This window comes from Alligator mississippiensis, chromosome 10, assembly GCF_030867095.1.
Source record: "Alligator mississippiensis isolate rAllMis1 chromosome 10, rAllMis1, whole genome shotgun sequence".
NCBI classification, from domain to species: domain Eukaryota; kingdom Metazoa; phylum Chordata; order Crocodylia; family Alligatoridae; genus Alligator; species Alligator mississippiensis.
The window spans coordinates 9,939,943-9,961,828 of NC_081833.1; the positions used below are offsets into that span (position 1 = coordinate 9,939,943).

The following is a 21,886-nucleotide window of genomic DNA, read 5'->3' on the forward strand; positions in this document are numbered from 1 at the left end:
TTGTGCCATTTCTCTCTATCATGTACTTGAACAGCTTCCTGAAAGCCAGATCTATTACTAACTTTGTTTTGATGACGTGCGGTATTTTTCAGACATGGATCTTGAAGTACTTCATATAGGAGGGTTCTTACTAAACCCAGAAAAAGAGAGGTAAATTGACTCTCTACAAACAAAAGCAGGCCAGTGCCAGGAAAAGCAACTACCATATCCTCTTTCAAGTTCCTCTTTTTTGTAATGCATGCTGCATGTACAATTTAACACTATCTAAGCAAATGGAAAGGTGCTATCACTACTGCTGGCTAGCTAAGCTTTGACATACTCTCTGGGGTGAAGTTACACATTGCACCTAGACTAGGGGTAGCCAACCTGTGGCTCCGGTGCCACACGCAGCTCTTCAGAAGTTAACATGCATCTCCTTGAAACTTTGCACAAGCACATCGTAACCGGAGCCTCAGGTTGGCCCCCCCCGACCTAGACCACAGAAATCTGTGGAATATTAAAGCAGTGTTCAAGTTAGAACGTGCCATGAGTAGTCATATGCTAAGGGTTCATACCATTTCTTGACTGAATACTAGAGGGCTGGTGAGCAGGGATGTGGCTGGGAGACAGGACACCTGGGCTCAATCCCTACTCTTAGAGTGCAGGGGCAGGGAGCAGAGCATCCTGTCATGCTGAAGGACTGCAAATTGCTTATTTCTGTAAAGCATATTGAAATTTCCCTAACATGAGCAAGGGCACAGCCTAGAGTTAACCCTTGTTTGAAATGCTGTGACTTTGAAATGCGAAGAGGGCACTTAGCATAAGCTGCCGAGCTTTAACACGTGCATGCTGGCATTTTAAGTGCCCATAGCACGGCCTAAGTATAACTTCACCCTTTTATATAATGGTTAACTACTCTTAACCCCACTTCAGCTTGTTCATTTGTCTCCCCCCGCTCATTACGTCTGGTTTAGATTATAAGGTATGAGACAGGTAGTGTCTGCTGTACATCTGACACCTACCTGAACATGGCCCAATCTACTTAGGAAACGGAGATGATGTTATCGCAACAACAGGAATGAAACTCAGGCTCCCCAAAACCTACTTCAGCTGACCCTCCCTGTTACAGCAGATCACTTTGTGCTAGAATACAACAGAGTCTTATGAGAGAAGAGGTAAAAGTTGCATAATTGAATCACTAAAATCCTGACTCAAGAAACCGAACACATAGAAAGCAATTCAGTGCTGACAGGGGAACAGCCTACAAGGAACTTATTAGTATATTTGTCTGTAACTTCTATGATTGTGTACAAGAACAATAGTTTCCCTGGACATAAAACAAAAAAGCAACAAAAGGCTGAAAAAAAAAAGAAAGACTGTTAAAAACATGGAGCCTTCACGTGCATGTCAGCTGAAGTCAAGCACGCAGCTTAGCGTTCTTCTTGCTATCCAGATGAAGATTGATGCTCAAACTTCACCAACATGTCATCATTTCTGGTTGGTAAATCATGGCCCTCTTAGTCAAATTTGTCACCCCCTAATATTACTAGCAAGGGTGACCTTGCTTGGAAGTACTTAATGTCCCTGATAGCATGGGTCCACACCACTCCTATTTAGGCTTACTGCTTCTCATTCCCTGGTTATCATGGGGCATCAAAAATAACTGGATGAGCTTTGCTCATTAAGTTACTGTACTGTGTTTTTAATTAAACAAAGCCAGAGTGAAAGCAGCGTAAACAATACATGACTGAACTTGAAGAAACAAAAGCCAATTTCTTTAAACAAAAGAGCACTGATGAAATGTTATGAGCATGATTGGAATCTGAAGTCCACAGGCTATAATAGAAAACAGCTTTGGGGGTTTTTTTATGCATGGTGAAATAGAAAAACATTCTTCTTTCATATTAGTTTGCCATAAGAGAGATGAGATGTGAAGCCCCTTCTTTGGGAGAAAACCCCAGGCTTACATATAGTTCAAAGACATCCCACTGAGTAGAGTACATAAAAGGGCCAAAGCTCTTGTATCAGTGGAAGTATAAATGAGTTCACTGGTATAACTGAGAGCACAGTTTGGACAATGCGGTTGAAAGAGTCTAAGCTGACACTGAACCACATGCAAATATTCGGTTTAAAAGTTTCCTGTGAACACAAGCGCAAAGGCCAGGCATATGCCTATGGTCTGCAATTCATGCAGGGTCATTGCAGTGATATGAAAGGCAGCATGCAGCCAAACCATGGTGATTCTGTGACACAGAAGTGGGTGGCCACAGAATAAGTGCACAGAAAAAACTGGAGTCTCCTGCTGCATGCCATGAAGCTGATCTTCCCAGAGCTCTTTGTGGAAGGGTGCTTGGACTAAGACAGTAGTCTTCTGGAAGATTTGTGGGGGCTATTTCCATCCAAAGAGAAGGAGAAACCAGAGAGGGGCTTGACAGTATCCTTGCATCATGTTCATGTATCCAACAGAGGAGTCTATTGTCTGAGCGATAATGCAAAACTCAACACTTTATTCTTTACACAGCAGTTTAATGAAGGGGAGAGGGTTGGGGCATTAATCCGTGTGTGTAAAAATAGCAGCAGTTGCACTGCTGGCCAGTCATTGGTGCACTGCTGGCAACACAGCCACTGCCCTATGTGCCACTGCCATCCAGGCACTCAATCCTCTGCTTTCACACAGCAAGATCTTAGGAGCCCGACATCCAGCTTCTCTGCTGCAGCACAACATGTTCAGCCAGCAAATATCATAGGTGCTAATATGATCTGGAACAAAATTCATTGACTAATAGAGAGAGACCGCCAACAGCATTGAAGGTGATGGTGCCTGCAAAAAGACCCGGGCAGCAGGAATCTAGGCTCAGCCTTACTTCATTGAACTCTTCAGTCCAAATTTTGTCTCTCTCAAAAAATCATGTGCAACAAATATAGCTGTTTTCATCTGCTGAACTTAACCTGCTATATGAAGCTGGGGAAACCGTACCTTGCCTAGACGGTCTTTTATTTTAACAGGCCCATTAGCACAGCATATTGTGGTATCCAGGGGGGAAAGAGCTGTGATCACTAACACCCCACTAAGATTGTGGACTGCTCGACAGTTCACTGGGTGGGAAACTGGCTGCATGGTAGGACCCAGAGAGTTCTCATGAACCGATCCATGTTATCTTGGCGCGAAGTGGCCAGTGGTGTCCCTTAGGGGTCCATGCTTGGACCGGTGCTTTACAACATCTTTATCAATGATTTGGACGGGGGAGTGAAAAGCTCGCTGGTCAAGTTTGCGGACGACACCAAGTTAAGGGACAGGGTGTCCAGACTGTGGAATAAACTCCCTCCAGAGGTGGTGCCGTCACCTACCCTGGAGGTTTTCAAGAGGAGACTGGACAGTCACCTCGCTGGGGTCACCTAACCCCAGTTGTCTTCCTGCCTAGAGCAGGGGGGGCTGGACCCAATGACCTGCAAGGTCCCTTCCAGCCCCTGACACTCTATGAATCTATGAAAACCCAAGTACTTCCAGCATTCCTTGCACTAAAACACAGCACTCTTCGGGATTTATGGACCTGAATAGTCTATAGGGCATAGAGGGCTAAACCCATCTCCCATTGGGTCAACTGAAAGATTCCCATTGACTTCAATGGTAGTTGAATCAGAAACCCAAGTATGAGCTGGAAATTACAGACAAACAGCTCGTTATAAATTCTGCCTGCAGATACTTCCCAGCATTAGAGTCTGTGTTTAAAGAAAGAGCTCATGAAGAAAGGAACAAAGATGGATACTGCTGTACCTATTTCTAACTATGTGGGAGGTTCATAGGGACTGTAAGAGGTGTGGCCACATGAGTATCTACATACTTTCTGCTTACACTCTTTGTGTAACAAAGCATCGCTGTTCTGGCAGGACATCAAAAGGGATAATTATATGAATTGTCTCTATGACTTCCCTAACATGGCTTTATGTTCTTAGCAAAAAGTAGCATTTGGGACAAATAGTAACATACTATTGCCCCCTCCCTCCTAACCAGTTAAAATAAAGCTTTTTTATTGAAACCATAATAGACATGCTGGGAAAGTACACCTTTAAAACACTCACAAGGTCAAGGGAATTAAGATACTTGGTAGAGAAAGCAAAGCTTTAATACCCACAAGGTCAAGGGCATCAGAAACACACACACACACACACACACACACACACACACACACGCACATGCGCATGCGCATGCACGAGCAAGCGAGAGAGCACAGTACCTCAGGACACTTGAGATTTAGTTGTTCTAAGCCACCTTTTAGATGGTATTGCAAAATGGTGCCGGCCTCACAGAAAATTCAAGAGCGAGTTTCACTGCTTTTTCCCTAGTGAGACCTAGGTGATAAATTATTTTCAGTCACTTTAAACGTAATTTAAAGCATACCACTCATAACAAACAAAACATTATTGTTTATGAATGTTTAATACAGTTATTATGGGAAAATCCATCTTTGTTCAAATGTTAAGAAGGAAAGATTGTTCCAATCTTTGGAACAATAATATCTGCCAAGTTATTCACATTAGGTCAGGAAATTACAATAAGTATATATATTTATAACCCAGCAGTACTTTCAAGAAAACATTATTAAACTAAAATATCTCCTTTAAGAAAAGTCAGATACTTACCATCATTTTTTTTATTAAACACTTAAATAATTAAAATTCAATTACAAAAAGGAACCGAAACATGATTTTTATATATTGGCTGGAACTCAGTAAAAGCTGGATGTAAAAAAACGAACGCACATGCAAAGAAATGAGAGCTTAATAAATTCCATACCACTCAGTATATTTCTGAGATACGGTCATTTAAGGTATCTTACACTTTATTTTTCAGGAAACATTTTTAACACATTGGCAGAACAGCAATTCCATCAGAAACCGAAGAATACTAAAACTAGAGTCCAACTTGACTTGTAGCCCTCCTACCAGCTACCTACCCTGGGGCACCTATTGAAGGGAAAGCTGTCTGGTGCCCATGTTGCTTCCTAACTAGATACGGTACGAGTGAAGACTGAGCTCCACCTCCCCACCTTCCAGCCAACATAGCTGAATACAAGTCCTTCTTCATGCAAGGACAGTAGCAAGGAAGGGACTATGGCTCTCTCTGGGCTGTAGATAAAGAATGGAGTCTGACTCCTAATCTGATAGGACTGATCTTAACTTCATTACAGTATTTCTAATGTAAAAGTTGTGTATAATTTGATCTATAAGTGTGTGTACATTAACAGGTCTTAAAGAAAAGAAAAACTGAAGCTATGGATACTGTACAGACAAGAGAGAAAGTTAGCTACTCTTCTCTCCTCCACTCTTACATCATTGCAAAAAGTTCTCAAATGTAATGGACATATAAGGAGCGGTGGGCAAGCAAAGCAAGTTAAGGGTTTTAAGAAGCAGATTCTGACCCCAATGTACATCAAACACTTCTGAAAAGTTTTGACATTCACACTGTTCAAAAGAGTAAGAAAAAAAACCTGAACTTTAGCATACACTTCTGTTCAAAGCAGCTAGCCAGAAAAAAAAAAAAAAATCTTTCCATGTTTCCAATTTCTATCTGAGGGCCAGTATTATCAGTCCTACTGCTGATACATATGGAGGAACCTGTCGTACCAAATCAGGCTAGTGACCCCTCCACTCTAGCACTTTATCTTTGACAGTTACTAAACTCAATGTTTCAAAAGCAGGGGATAAAACTCACAAAAGGAATAGGTAATTTCTTCCTTAGCCCAACCAAAGAGTAGTTGGTTTAACCACTGACACAGGAGGTTTCCTATGCTATGTATTTTTGTCCTATCTGTTACTAAGAGAAATCCTTAAGCTAGGCGCCATCTAATCAGTCACTGGGATGGACTGTAGCTTACTACAGTGATATAATCAGAGCCTAAAGCTAACCCTTTTTGTTCTGAATCCTTTCTGCAGCACAACCCTCCCTCCCACAAATGCAGGGGTGCAGAAATTTGCTGCACCCATTCTATGACCACAAGACTAATTTTAAGCAGTATGATCAAAGATTGGGAGCATCATGTACAGATGTTCACCAGTACTAGGAGCTGTGCTGGGACCTCAGTGCAAGGAAATCAGGGTGGGGGGCAGAGGGGACAAAGGACAGGTCTGCAGGAGTTGTCCACCTGGGCATGCAGGGATCTGGGGGCTAGAAGTAGCCTGGTCAGGATGGGGAAGAAAGACTGCAGCCCCAGGTCTGGGCTGAGCAGCTGGGTTCTGGATGTGTGCAGTAGGGCTGTGTGAAGCTTCAGTCCCCGATTCAATTTTGTGGAGATTCAGCCCAATCCAGTGGCTAGGGAGCACGCAGGCCCTACCCCCATGCCTCTCCCCAGCTCAGCAACTGGTGCCCCCTGGGTCTGGGGGGGCACCCAGGGTCCCTCCACGGCCGATTGCCAAGCTGGGGGAGGGGGCGGGCCGCGTGCTCCCCAGCAGACCCAGAACTGGACCGGAAGTACTTCCGATCCACTTCTGAGTTTGCCACTGAGCACGTGGGGGATCCCCCTGCACTCTTGTGGGATGCTCCATGCACCCCAGCATCACAGAGTTCACAAGCCACACTGGTACCTCGAGGTATGTTGAAAAAACATTTAAAGCTATGTCTATGTCCAAATCAGCATCGAATCTTCAGATTCGAATTCAGCCAAATCAAATCAGGGACAGTGATCCAAATCAATTAATTGAATCACTGCGCGATTTGGGCCGAATCCTATTCCAAAAGGAAAGGACCCACTTTGCACACCCCCGGTGTGCAAATGTTCAACAGATCAGGCCAACCTGTTCCTGATCTAAGTTAGTTCAGCTAGTCAGTTTATTAACTAACTTAGGTTGGGCCTGCCAGTGTTGTCCTAATTAAACCCCAACGTATGCGTGTATGTGCAGACGTTATATTTAGACCAACCGAACCAAAGTCCACATGTACCAACATACACCTAGGTAAATTATCATTGGTTGTAGGAATTGCTTTCTTGTACCTTCCCCATCACATTCTTGTATGTAATGAAATCAGAAGTCCTTGCCTAGGTGGACGAATCTTCATTCTCTCTCTTCTTAGGTCCCAATTGACCAAAAAATATGCAGACCACAAAGAGGTTCATGCATGGACATAGCAGTCTAGCAGCATCCTATCAAGTGCAAAAAGGGGCCATAAAAGGCTGTGAAGTGGAAGTCGGGTCACTGTTCTAGAGGAGCACAAAGTCCATGACTGTTAATGGGATTTTACCCCAGGCTTTTGGGAGCAGGGCAGGGGAAAATAGCAGAGCACTAACTTTGCCTATAAGGTAGACCAAAGAAAATGGCTGAATTACCTTCTCTGAATTAATGCTGTATTGGCATCCCAAACAGTCCTGTATTACTCAGAAACCATCCTTGACATCCCCTGCTCTCCCCCCACACCTTTTTTTTTTTTTTTTTTTTAAATGCAGCATTTGCTTTAGGCTTTGATGTGTTCAACTAACTAACAATAACATTTTTTTTTTTTTTTTTAAACAACCTGGGAGACAGGCAGGTCATTTCTCAGTCCCCCAGAGCATTCCCAAATAAACTGCTTCATTTTTACAAGCGCTCTAATAACCCAGAGAAATAGCATGGTCTTTATTTGTAATGTGATTATAGAATCAATCTCCCCTTTCTTATTCTTCTCTTCATATTCCTAAATAATCATTCGGCTCAGAAGGTATCTTTCTCCTCGAGAGGCATTTTTTTTGTTTGTTTCAATACTAGAAAGAAAGACATTAGACCCAAAGAGAAAATGACCTCATTTGAAAAAAGTATTACTGCACTGTTAAAGAACCTCAGTAAAGAAGATTAAAGCTCCAATGCAGGTATTAAAGAAAGAAAATTCTCATCTCATCAGATGAGCACTACAGTTTTCCATGTGGCTTCTGCAGTGGGGCAGTGACAGGGAGACAATAATTTTGGCTCCATGTGCCAACATGACTTCAGAGTTCATTTATTGTACCTCCCACACCTGAACAGATGCATTCTCCCCTCGTAATTCATGGACTGGCACCTTGAAACCTCACATCACTTCTTTTCAAGTAGTTTAAAGTACTTTATTACTTACCTGTCCCTAAAAAACAAATGAGTGAATTGCTCCCCCTTCACGCTGGGGAAAACAGGAAAATATTTAATTGCATTTCATGGGGCAGCCACATGACCAGCCAGCTAGCTACACTTGCTGGTAAGTAAGAGGGTGGGAGAAATCATGGCTACTTTCCACCCTCCTGCCTAGAATGTAGGCAATATCAGGAGAGTAAATGTTGCGTTTCCCCACCTCAAAGACAGAACTGCAGTCTGAAAAGTGGAGTAAAGAGAACTGCCGCTCTTCCTTAGCATGGAAGTATGCAGCCTAGAATAAGGATAAAGAACAACTACATGGAAAATAATAGATCAACATGCAGTACATTTACATTGGAGCACCTTTTGAGAACAGCAAAAGGCCTTGTTTGTCATGTGGGATTAGAACTATGTCAGTGGCAACAAAAATAACGGCAGAGCACAGTGCAGTATATCTTAGCTTCTTGAAGAATTTTACACTGGAAACTTATTTGATTAAAGAGGTAGTTGTGCTTTTTATTGCTCTTGAACCTCTGGGCATTCTTCTACTGCATCTTGATATCACTTAGGCAATTGTGAACAACCCCACGAAAATCTGGAAGCCTCACTGGCATTTTCTGCAGCCATGTAATGAGGCTGTCTGAAAAATCTATTATTGACAAGCTCTTTAAAGTCCAAATCAGGACACTAGTGTTCATGTTTATGATTTGCAACCCTGTCTGAAATTATTTGGCACAAGCAGCAAAACATGCAGAGATATCAGTACTTTGCAACTAACTTTTAAAAGAACTACCTTTGTTTAAAAGAACTGGGAGAGTCTCTTGTGAAAGGTGAGTTTGGGGAGGATAGCTTTAAAGAACTATATATCAAAATAAGCAACCCACTCCATGATTCATTTGTCCACACCAGGATTTAGACAGTGCCTGTGAACAGCGTGCATAGAAGATAGGCCTTCAGCTGGATGCATGTGCCAACAATATTTGGGTCTGGTTTTTGACTAGTGTAAAAACAGTCTAGTTCTGTTTATATCAATGGATAATAAAATTCCACTCAAAATCCTCCAAGATGCTGATTTACGCCATCTGAAGATCTAGCCCTGAACCTGACCAGCATCCTAAAGAAATATTTTCTTACTATATTTGCTACGCCAGGGCACACGCCCATGAGTGGGAATGTGCGTTCCCTGGGGACAACTAGCAGTGGCACATATCTGTGGCTGTTGATAGTTGTCCCCAGGGACCACCTCTGCACGTGAGCCCTGGCACATGGCAAGCTGCCCCAGGTGGGGTGAGGAGACTGAGGCCAGCACCTGGGCTGGTCCCAGTAGCCTTACCTGGGGTCCTGGGGGCCTCTTGGGCCTCTACCAGCAGTGATCCAGGTACACAGAGCCTGGCTGGCAGCTGGAGCATGGCTCTGGTCAGGCAAGCTCTGGCTTCGGGCATACAAAATGCATGTACGTACTCATCTGGATGGGCCCCCTGAGTCCTGCCAGGGTATTAGATCCAGAGTATTTAATCTGTTCGTCTGTTCACTAACACTAGCAGAACTTTGGGCAAGAGCTCCTTCCTCACAAAGTAATTAAAAAAGAAAATCATACTTGTAACTTGTCACCAGGTGTCACTGTCTCTTCATTCAAACCCAGCCAAAGGATTTAAATCCATCAGTGGGAAAAAAGAAATGGAGCAAAGTCTGGAATTAGACACAAAGCTACTAGATAGAACGTCAGCCAGAAGAATCAGAAGCATAATTTCAAGATTTGCCCAGTAGCAAAGTGCTTGAAAACTTCTGTAACTCTGTTATATATATGCAGGAATTTATTTTTAAATTAATCCGCTGGGCAAACAAATAGCAGAAAGGGAACAAATATCAAGGGCTAGAATGCCATTATTTGATGAGACCAAATCAAAGCAATATCTCACAAAATACAGGGCACTAAGGTGATAAAACAGCTCATGTGCAAGTGTATCTACCACTTTTAGTAGTCTCACTATACATACACTTATCCAACTTTGACTACTAATATACTGTCTAGCAACAGATGTAATACATTGCCCAACTCCAATTTTGTAACTCAGTTAAAAAATTGCTGGGGTGTATTTTTTTAAAGGGATACACTGCCTTCAGTGAGCATTTCTCAATCTTAATATTCCTTCAGAATCTCTTGTTCAGCCTTTGCTTCTCATCTGGCATTGCCCAGCCTCCAAACAGTGCCATCCTGCATGGACATTTCTCCAGACATTTACAGTCTTCTTTCTGGCACACTATATCTAAAAGATACTGAGGACCCTCCTACCCATCCTTTTATTCCTTAAGTGAAAATGGTGTCCTCTGTTTTATTCATTTGTTAGATGTCCTTCTAAGTTCTATGATAAAAGCTTAAATGTACGAATAGACGGATTGGAAGTTACAAAATCACATTAGCATGTAAGTATTATAAACTGGCTTCAGATGCTTGAGCATGTACAGTGCCATAATATCAAATGCACTTCAGCTGTCATCTGTAAAAAAAACAAAGCAAACCCAACCCAATTGTGTTTGTTCAGCTAACAGAAAAAAAAACATGCAGCATGTGCATATAAGGTAAAAATATATATATAAACTGTGAAGGGAACTGTGACTCAGAGGAACGTTTCTGAGTCACAATCCTAGGGGATAACACATTCTCACCAGCTATCACTCAAAACACATACACGCACTACTTCTAGGAAAAACGTACACATTTTTTACAATATGAAATGGAGCCATAGAACTACACAATACCTTTTCACTGTGTTTTGCTGTGGATACTTAAACGGCTACTTTTAAAAGAGAAACAATTATAACCATGTAGACCTAATAACATTTAAGGAAATACTTGGCTCATGCCCTTACCATTGCTCTAGAAACCTTCAGGTAGAATGCATGCATGCTTCTGTTAATAAGAGTCTCTAACAGTTCCCTTACTAAAGGGCAGATTATCGTAAATCTCTATTATCTGATATCATAGACAGCTCCTTCCACCGTTCATCTTTTGTGAAAATTCAAATTGTTAAGACTAGGGCCTTATATAGACATTCAGATTCTCCTGGGAAAGTTTCTGCTCTCCCAGGAAAAACCATGAGTGTACCGATGTTCATTAGGCTTTTCATCCCAGAGCAAAAATGGCTGCTGCAGGAAAAACAAACAAGCCTGGAAACAAGCAGGGTTAAATCACACCCAGAAGAGAGTTTCTTCAGCAAGAGCAAATGCCTGTACATGCTCCATCTACCCCTGCCACCAGGGACACTGTCTCACTTGCTAGATTTTGCTGTTCCAGCAAGGAGCAGCACACACCCTCTTCACAACTGTGCTCCAGGAAAACACAGGCTGACCACAGGCAGTTTGGGGCAGCCAATCAGGGGTGCCCCATGCATTGCTGCCATCTGCCACCAGGCAGACTAAGGGAGTCTGCAGAGCATATTGAGATGTGTGAAGATGTGTGCACAGTCCCTCCCCTCCCACTGCCCTGATGGCACAGTGTCAGCATTGAAAGCTCTCCAATCTTCAGGGTCTCAGCATTCAAATGTCTGTAGATGTGGCCCTGCATAACTTTTAGGCTAGATGTTCTGCTATATGACTCAAGTATTATCTGGCTTCTTGTCAAATAGCACAATGCCTTTAAAGATTATTTGCTGATGGTATGGTTTATGCTCCCAGGTGCTGTAAGGACAGATGGTTGTTTTGTTATCCTGGGAGTAGATTGCAGTTCATGCCAGAGGCTGTTTTAGACAGAATCAGTGCTCATGACATTTTATCATACTTTGCCCTTCATTCAAGGAACTTCCTAAGATTTTCAGAGTCAAAGCCCCAGACACATAATTTAGCTTTTGCTTCTCTTTCATTTTTTTCGTAAAGTACTAATGCAATGCTCTGAAAGGCATAGGGTATGATATAACTGGTACTGCTGGAATGAACCCAGCAACAAGTAAGTTGAGCACATCTAGTTATCATGCCAAGCATTTGGCACATCAATGTCATAAAAAAGCCGTAATAAAAACAACATTTAATCATCGTGATCATCATCATCTCAATAGCATCCCTAGACCACAACTAAAAAGAGAACCTCATTGTGCTAGGTGCTGTACAAACACATAATCAGACAGTCCTTTCCTAGAAAGAGCCTAAACTGAATAAATAATACAGACAAGAGAGAAAAAAGGAAATATTATCCTTTTTTAAAAGATGAAGAACCAAAAGACAAAGAATAGCCATGCTTCCCTAAGTGCTTGTGACTGACAGTTTCCTCTACTCACAACACAAAGCACTTGTGTTTTTGACAGCAAGTCCATGGCAGAGCAAAGGCGTTAAACCAGGTGCGAGTCCTACTATATTTTCTTACCCATGGTGCTATCATATTACTTAGGTTTTATATAGCCATTTACATTCATAGATCAAAAACTGATTCACAAATTAAGCTCACTGTAAGGCTGAATCCTCCTAAGTCCTGGGCCCAAACATACAGCTTGACTTTATTCATTTTCAGATGATACTTTAAGATCACCATCACCTTAAGTCACTTTCAAGTCCAGCTATCAGCATAAATACGTAAATCAACCCAAACTCAGGGAGAGGGGGATATTGTTCAGTTGCTCAATACAATCTATTCTAGTGAGTGCTTGTTTGCAATATGCTGTTTCCAGCTGCCTCATCTGAAATAATCCAGTGCTGTGTTAAAAATGTGTTTCATAAATTTTTACACATGGAATAAGCACACAAATGTATATTCTGGATTTGTATAAAGTTAGATTTCCAATCTTTGGACCGATCCTGAAAAAAACATAAATCAAAGTTAACACTGTAATGATTATTTTAGAGAATTTTGGTTGGGTTAAGATGGGAAGAACACACCTTTACTTTGGAGTTAGGTGTTTAGTTCTGTCACAAACTATGAAAAATGCCTACAATGTTTACTCTGTAAATCTTAGAAAGTACGAAGTAATCAATCTTCCCAGCTCTCATATATTACCTAGACAGGACAGGTTCTGAACTCCTTATGGACACTAGTAGGTAGTTGCACATAATATTAGTCATATTATAGACTGGTAGGCTACAAGACTTCTCAAGTTACTCCTGTAAGTAAATACTCACTAGTATCAAGGACAACAAAAAGTCCTTTTTTAAATACATAGGGAGTATGAAGGCAGCACTGGGTAACATGAGGCCCCTGCAGGATACGCTTAGCAATCTGGTGGTTGCACCAGAGAAAAAGGCAGACCTTTTTAACAAATTCTTTGCCTCCATTTTTTGTGCAGGGACCAGGACATCTCCCCCACTGGGACTCGGGATGGACTCAGGAGAGACTCTGCCAGGCCTAGGGTCTGGGAGGACTGAGTTAAGGAACTTCTGGAGGGGCTGGACATGTTCAAATCAGCATGTCCAGACACTCTCCACCCCAGGGTGCTGAGGGAATTGGCAGGAGTCGTCATGGGCCCCCCGGCATGGCTTTATGAGCACTTGTGGTGCTCCAGACAAGTGCCAGAAGACTGGAAGAATGCCAATGTGGTCCCCATTTTCAAAAAAGGGAGGAGGGACGACCTGAGCAACTATAGGCCTGTCAGTCTTACTTCAATCCTGGGGAAGCTCTTTGAGAAAATTATCCAGGAGCACATCTGTGAAGGACCAGCAGGGGGGATGATGCTCAGGGGCAACCAGCATGGGTTCATTAGGGGAAGATCCTGTCAGACCAACCTGGTTACTTTCTATGATCAGGTCACAAAATCATTGGATGCAGGTGTTGCGGTGGACATAGTCTTTCTGGACTTTAAGAAGGCCTTTGACACTGTCTCCCACCCCATTCTCATTAAAAAGCTAGACAACTGTGGCACTGATGCCTACATGGTCAGATGGATCACAAATTGGCTGAAGGGCTGCACCCAGAGAGTGGTGGTGGATGGGTCATATTCGACCTGGAGGGATGTGGGCAGTGGAGTCGCCCAGGGCTTGGTCCTCAGGCCTGTACTGTTCAATTTCTTTATTAGCGATTTGGACAGGGGGTGAAAAATCACCCTGTTCAAATTCACTGACGACACCAAGATTTGGGGCGAGGTGGGCACGCTAGTAGGGAGGGACAGGATACAACTGGACCTGGACAGCATACAGGGGTGGGCAAATGAAAATAGGATGAGATTCAATACTGACAAGTGCGAGGTACTGCACCTGGGGGGGGAAGAACCAGCAGCACACCTACAGGCTGGAGAACTCCCTTCTCATAAGCACAATGACAGAAAGGGATCTTGGAGTCATTAATCAATTCCAAAATGAACATGGGCCGCCAATGTGAGGATGCAGTCAGTAAAGCTAACTGCACCTTGCCATGCATCCAAAGATGCATCACGAGCAGGGCCAAGGAGGTGATCCTCCCCCTCTAAGGGACACTGGTCAGGCCACAGTTGGAGTACTGCATCCAGTTCTGGGCGCTGCACTTCAGGAGGGATGTGGCCAGCATTGAGAGGGTCCGGAAGAGGGCCACTTGCATGATCCAGGGAGATCAGGGAAGACCCTACAAGGAGAGGCTGTGGGACCTGAATGTGTTCAGCCTTCACAAGAGAAGGCTGAGAGGGGATCTGGTGGCCATCTATAAACTTTCCCATGCCCTGCTGGTCCCCCCTGTTAAGACCCTGCTACCCCAAGCACCTCCCAGAGGAACAAGGAATAACGGCCATAAGTTGTTTGAGAGTAGGTTCAGGCTGGACATCAGAAGGCATTATTTCAGTCAGGGCAGCTAGGATCTGGAATCAACTTCCAAGGGAAGCGGTGTTGGCTCCTACCTTGGGGGCCTTTAAGAGGAGGCTTGATAATTACCAAGCTGGGGTCATATGAGCTCAAACCTACCAGGGGTCATATCAGCCCAGTATTCATTCCTGCCCAGGGCAGGGGGTCGGACTTGATGAATCACTGAGGTCCCTTCCAACCCTACATCTACAAAACTATGATTAAGGGGATCACAATCTGGCACACCAGACTTCCAAGTTGAAAAGGCGGGTTAAGTTGCATAGCAATTTACATTCCAATTCTGAGACAAAGTGAAGATTCTTTGGCTTGTAGAATAGTACTAAAATAGTTCAGGCAATTAACTAGGATCATCCATGTCAGTTTTAGCTTCATTAAAGTTGTGGGAAAACAGTCAATTCCTGCTAAAATGAGGAAGTATAATTTTCAAAAGTTTTATAAATGAGAAAGAAACAGCACTTATTCAAAAAGTGTTTCTGATTATTTCGCATATATATTGCAGTAGAACCTAGTGACTTTAATCACGTTAGTGTCATATTGTGCTAGGAAATGTACAAATTTATACTAAGTGACAGGTTCCGTCTCAAATAACTCTTATTAATGTCATTTGACTCCGTAATTAAATGTAAAAATCACTCAATGCAGAGAACCTATGGCAAGCCTACATTCTGGACTTCCACAAAGAAATTAATAGGTTTTTTACATTCTGTCTTGAACGCACTACCGAGCTCTGAATATGATTTACAAGACTAGTTCACAGTTTTTCCAAAAGTCTTGTCATATCTGTTTTTAATGAAAGGCTGTTTGAGTAGACTTTGTTTAAACAATATACCCGGGGTTGAAAACTTGATTTGTTAGCCCACCTGGAAAAAGCTAGTAACACACAGGTTCTCAAAATGCTTCTGCATAGACCAACATAGACCAAGCTCCATTGAAATCTAATTGAAACTGATTAGACTGAATTAGATGACATGGAATCTTCACTGGATAATTAGAACAATTAAAAAGGGAGTTGTTGAGAATTAATATTACTAATTAAGGGGTAGAAGATCTATGTCAATGAAGCTCTCCTATTACCTAGTCACAACAACAGGGAACGATAACTAAGTAGTTAAAATGGCACATCTTTGTGAAACAACTTGGACTTGTAGAGTGACAGTTTTTGAAGTGCTTAGTGTTGGTCTGGCTCCATTCTGTCCTCTGCAAGCTCTGCAGTGATGCTGTGAAGCACCCTATGCCTTCCCCCTTCCGGGGAGCAGGTGATCAGCACTTGCGTCTCAAATAATAATCAAAGCCTGTAAAATCTGACCTGCATTAGAGTCCAAGGACTGATGTGAATGCATCATTTTCATTTTATTTCTGCTTCTCTCAGTGTGAATTTCATTCACAATGCTGCTTCAAACCCCAGAGGGGTGGGGGGGCAGAGAGGGGGTTGTTTTTGTGGGGGGGGTTTTAAAGTATCAATTCCACTGTCATTTTAAAAGTAAGTTTTAGAGAATGGAATAAAATGTCATAATATTTTCACTGACAATTACATATTCTGAGTGTGCAATTAGTCTAGTTACTGTAATTATGTAATTAGAACACATAACAGTAATATAATTTGCAATTTTAGGGCAGTAATAACATAATAACCGATTATGCAAAATGTTCAGCAAACCCTGCCCACTGAGGAATTTTAAAAGCTATTATTTTTAGCAGTTCCAAACATGATTTGATCCAAGTATCAAAAGTCTGCTTTAAAAATTAAATATGTGCCATACACTTTCTTCAGAATTTTTTTTTACCTTTAAGGTATTGGGGCTGTGAAAGTTCAAAAAGACGTTAAAAAAAAACAAAAACAACTTGCATGTCTGTCCTCAAAAAAGGGCAAAATACATTTTTTTGTGTGTGCTATAAGCAGTCAGTTTCAAGCTTGCAAAATAATAAACATCTGCAGTCCAAAGCAATTTTTCAATGACAATTATAATCCTCTGACATTTATGATTTATGGGCAAATTAGAGTCACTCATTCTTCTAGCTGTCTCCATCCCTAGGGTAGGAAAACCAGGAGCCATAAGGGAGCCACATTGGATGGCACATAGGGGCCCACCCTGGCCCTTTGCTGTGGGGAGTTGCTCTGGGAACCAGCCAGTCCCATCACCTTGTCCACAGTAACTTCATTAGGTTAGTGCAGGGGTTCACAACCTGTTTACACTCCTCAGAAAATGCTAGCTCTTAGTTTTCACTCATTTTACTGCAGAAAAACAGAAACACAATTCTTACGTTGCAAAGAACTCAGAAAGACCACAACAGGCCAGCATGTTCTTAAACCAAGGGAGAGTTCATACAGGAATCCACAGCGTAATCTTTGAATCATGGTTGCACCCCTAATAGTGCTAGCATTGTGTAGCACCCCGGCAGCACCCTTGAAAGGATCTCAAGGCACCTCAGGGTGTCATGGAACTCTACTTGAGAATCACTCAAGAATAGCAAAGGGCTCTGATTTCTGTGAATGCTAGATACTCAAATAATGCTTAACACAGCATTACTGGGCAAGAGAATAGAAAACAAAGCTGGGACTCAAATCTCCACTTTCACCAGTATCTGAGGGAGATCTCCTGCAACTGCTCCGGAGTCAAATCACGTTTGCAGAGGCAATCCCAAATAAACTTAGAGTACACTGACTCTGTAGTCATGGTGTGACTTCTAGCTTTAAGATAGCCAGGTAGCTCAGGTACCAATAACAGTATACCAGTGGTCTCCAGCCTTTAAGTAGGAGATCTCCTTTGGCATTTAAAAACAACCCAAGATCTACTGAGTGCCGTGTCCCCCCCTTGCCTCCCCCCTCCACCCAGCAGATAAGTCAGTGGGGAGCAAAGGTGTAGGGCAGATCAAAGCAGAGGGAGAAAAAATTTGGGGTGCACCTCCCCAGCAGGTAAAACCCACCCGGCTGGAGGCCCCACTCAACTTATCCCTGTTCCTGCCTCTGCGGCACTGTCCCTCACCATGGGGGCATCAATCTAGCCCCTGCCCCTTCCCTCCCCCACAGACTGACCTGCTGGGCTGGGGCATGCATGTCCATGAACGTAGGCACTCAGCCCCCTATCCCAGCCTCAGATCGACTCCAAGAGACTCTGAGATCTACTGGTTGGTGACCACTGCAGTGTACTATAGCACTAGCAACCTGCTGAACAACTTGCAGCACTCATTGTTGGAAATGTTGAGAATGACTGGAGGTAGGATCTAAGGCATCTCAAATAGTGCTAACATGGTGGTATCAAGAGAACTAAAATTATATTTCTATACTTCAGTGAGGTTACTAATAGAAGATGTGTCCTACAGTAAGAGAATCAACAGAAAAGCTCAACTTTTCTTGATCAAGCAAGGAAAATTCTAATTTCTCATTTGCAGGACTAGGACGAGGGGAAATGCATACCAACAGACACTTACCTGCCTAATAATCTTACATACATTTTTCTTTAAGGACACCAATAAAAAGATGCTTTACAAGACAGAAGAGCTAAAGTTTATCTTATATTCCCTCTTTCACCTTTAGTGCTATGAAAGTTTTTTCACCCAGCAGAAAGAGTTTGTGAATGTTTTCTTACAATGTGATCATAAACTAAGGAGTACCTGTCACCATTTGTGCATCTGACCTTCATAATTAAAAACAAGCTGATTAAGGTTAATGAGTCAATTAATTTTGCACCTGGTATCATGACTAGTGGGTAACATTCTGTGCTATTTGTCCTCTGAGCAAGGCCATTCATAAAAAGATTGGAGAAAAGAGAATGGGTAAATGGCTTGGAAGAAACACTTTCATGTTTAAATCAGAGGTGCTGAAACATTCAGTTGTTTCCTTTTCTTCTTCTCTTTTTTTTTTTTTAAATACTAATGTAGATCAGACCTGGAAATGCCAGGGGAAAAACTTCTTCCTTTATCTCTGTCAGAAAATCCATTAGAAAATCTGTTTTCTTTAGATTTGCAGTTTAATTCTCAGATGGCATAAAGCAGCACAGTTCTAATGACTTCAAATGGAGCTACGCTGATTTTTTACTAGAAGATCTGGTTCACGCTATAATGTTCAGTTTAGACAAGATTTGGAGAAGCATTAGAAAAACTGGACATGTATTCAGATGGCATACACGGAAATTTAGGAATAATAATAGGGGAACTTAGCGGGAGATTAACATCTAGATAACCATGTGCAAATGAGAGCACCACCAGTGTACTACACATGGGTTAAAGACACAGTGGATGCATCTACACATGCACTGTTCCCTAACTCCCTGAGCTTCTGATTTAAATAGAAGGGACAGAAAAAAAGGGTGCAGGAAAGAGCAGGCCAATGGCAAATCTGACAATCCAAACCCAAACTGCATACAAAAGACACTACCCTTTAGAAAAGTGCAGAATTCCATTTAGTTCCCTGTATCACCAGATCACAGGGCATGTATATAATGTATATAATTTTCTTAGTGAATTTAATACATCATCTTTATAAACAATTCATGTGTGTTGCCGTGAGATAATTGCTCAAAACCCTTCATTCCAGAGGTGTATGCAAATCCCATTGCCTGCTGAAAATGTATTTGCAAATACAGTAACAGGTTTAAAATACCCACATAGCAGGCTTAAAGTTCACAGGAACTAATAGCTAAATCAATACAAGAATTTTAATTTGATTCCCTTGGAATAAATATTCCATTTCATGGTCACGGCAAGGCTGAAGTTCTTGCTTCGTTTGCTCTCTTTTATTACCTAATTCATATGAAAGACAGATATTTGATGGGCAATCATTCATAAATGAGCTTTCGGCCTTGGACCAAAGAGTTAGGCCAATTTATAAGTGTATCCAGTGGTTCAATAATATTATTTATTTTCAACTCTGATTTCTAATGTATTCACGAATATATAAAAGTCTTCCAAATCGTTTGCTTTTAAAACATGTGACTAGGGTGTGTAAAGGGATACTGAGCAAACAGCATCATAGTATTTCATGCTCATCTCAGTGACATTTTAACCAAGTTTGCTTAAGAACTGTTCCCACTGCCAACCTTGTGCATTGACCCTGGGACCGAACATTTAAACCTGATTCTCTCATGCATCGTAACTGGTAACATTGACCTACTTGGAGCTTTTTAATAGCAATAAGTGAGCTGGTGTTGGCCAGCTAGCTCTAAAGGGATATTTTGAAGAGGACATTTGGTATGACCAAGCCAACTGCCCTGTATAGTGGTGGGAAATGCTGATGAAATTTTGTGTTTTTGCCAGATTTATGAAAAGGGCTATACATCCACGCTTAGAAAAATGCATTATGTGAAAAATAATGTTGTTACAAGTGAAAGACATGTTTTTACTTAATCAGAACATTAACTGTAATTGTGACTGTAGAGCAGGGCAGGCAATTATTTTGGGTGGAGGGCCAGTTACTGAGTTTTGGCAAGCCATCGAGGGCCGCACGACAGGCAGCCAGGGGCAGATTAATATTAATTTTCTAAATTTTATAGGGGCCACACGGGCCGGATAGAATGGCTTGGTGGGCCACATCAGGCCTGCAGGCCGCATTTTGCCTGCCCCTGCTGTAGAGTTATCATAGGACTGGGCAAAAGGCAATGGTAAACCATCCACTTCCATGACAGTATGACACTATATATGGGTAGGGACCCAAATACCTATTGGGCTAACAGCAATTTGACCTGAATGAACTTGTGATATAGCCTCCACCAGGGAGGCCAGTAATTTTGTTTAACTCTCACTAAAAACCTAACTAATAGAGGAAGCATTAGGAAGAATCACTAAACAATCACATTACTAAAAAGTTTGCCTCTTTCTTACCCCATTTATAGCCTGAAATGGAATCTCTCTCCTCTCTCTGCCTTCTGTTCTTTATCATCTAGTATGTTATTCTTTTTTTGCAATCAGACTTGCATCATACAACACGTGATACATGAGACTTCTCCACTGTATTCAGTAGAAATCTGAAAAATAGAAGCCCACCATTTGTTAAAGCCAAACACGCTATTTCAGAAAGGTCAAAATGTCCAGTTATCTTTGACTGTGCCCTTGGGCTTCTTCCTTCTCGTTGATTACAGGGAGAAACTATGCAAATTACAACATCAATAGAGGAATGTAACTTTATAAAGGGTGAAAGTGCCGACATATGGAACAAAACAGTTCGTATACTTCCCTCATGCTTATCCTTGTGCATTTTATCTGTTTGCTTGCATAATTAGACCATAAGCTTTGTTGACAAAGAAAGGGAGAACTGCACTGTAAAGCAATGAAATTATTATATAATTGAGAGCAAGTCTGGACCTCAGCTGTTCTGGCCTCCAATTTCATATCTTACCCACAGAACCATGCTCTCCCGCCAAGTGAAGACAATGCAAGAACCAAAAACCAATATTCTGTATCTTACAAGGGAACCCATGCCTCATCTTCCAGTTTTGGGACTAGATATCCTCACCCCCCAAAACAGAGGGTAAAATTCCAACCTAAATAGGGTGGAATTTATAAACTGTTCCATTATAGAAAGAACCAAGCTCCCATCACCAATCACCAACCTCTCTCACAGATTTGGGAAAGTACTACCGGAAGAGATAGATGAAGACAGTTTTTCACACTTTGACTTTGAAGTACATTGTACCATCAGGAACAGGTGCAAGGGATCTGTGCTCGGTTTATCTTCCTACCCATTTCTATGACTGCTTATCCAACACCGTAGCAATTTAGGTGAAACTATCCATGCATCTTGGTTTCCACAGACAAAAATTTCCCCTTCATACTCAGCTATAAAAATGGAAAGAAAGTGATTCTTGTGTAACAAGTGTCAAGAGATCACTGCAAGAAGGAAAACTTTGTCACCCTTTCCTTTACATCCCTGTGAGACTCTGGCGCATTAATTTTGAGGCTCTCTCTACCCATCTTTCCCTTCTATTCTAATATTCAACAATTTATTTCCAAAGTAAAGTTACTCTATTTACTGGCAGCCAAAAAGTACATTAGTAAATGTGTGCAAGTATGCTGTTAAATAATAGTATGTAGGTTAATTAATGCAAACGTAATGGCGAGAACACACTGACGCTGTTAATGATCCATTTGC

General features: G+C 42.0%; 1 long non-coding RNA gene across 2 annotated transcripts in view; it reads right to left on the minus strand.

The window, feature by feature from the left end:
- LOC106739027 (uncharacterized) overlaps positions 1–21,886 on the minus strand; it is a 184,384-nt gene that overhangs the window by 156,644 nt on the left and 5,854 nt on the right. For both annotated transcript variants that reach the window (XR_009455117.1, XR_009455118.1), the window contains exon 2: positions 20,620–20,762. This is a non-coding gene — a long non-coding RNA (uncharacterized LOC106739027). The remainder of the gene's footprint in view (positions 1–20,619; positions 20,763–21,886) is intronic.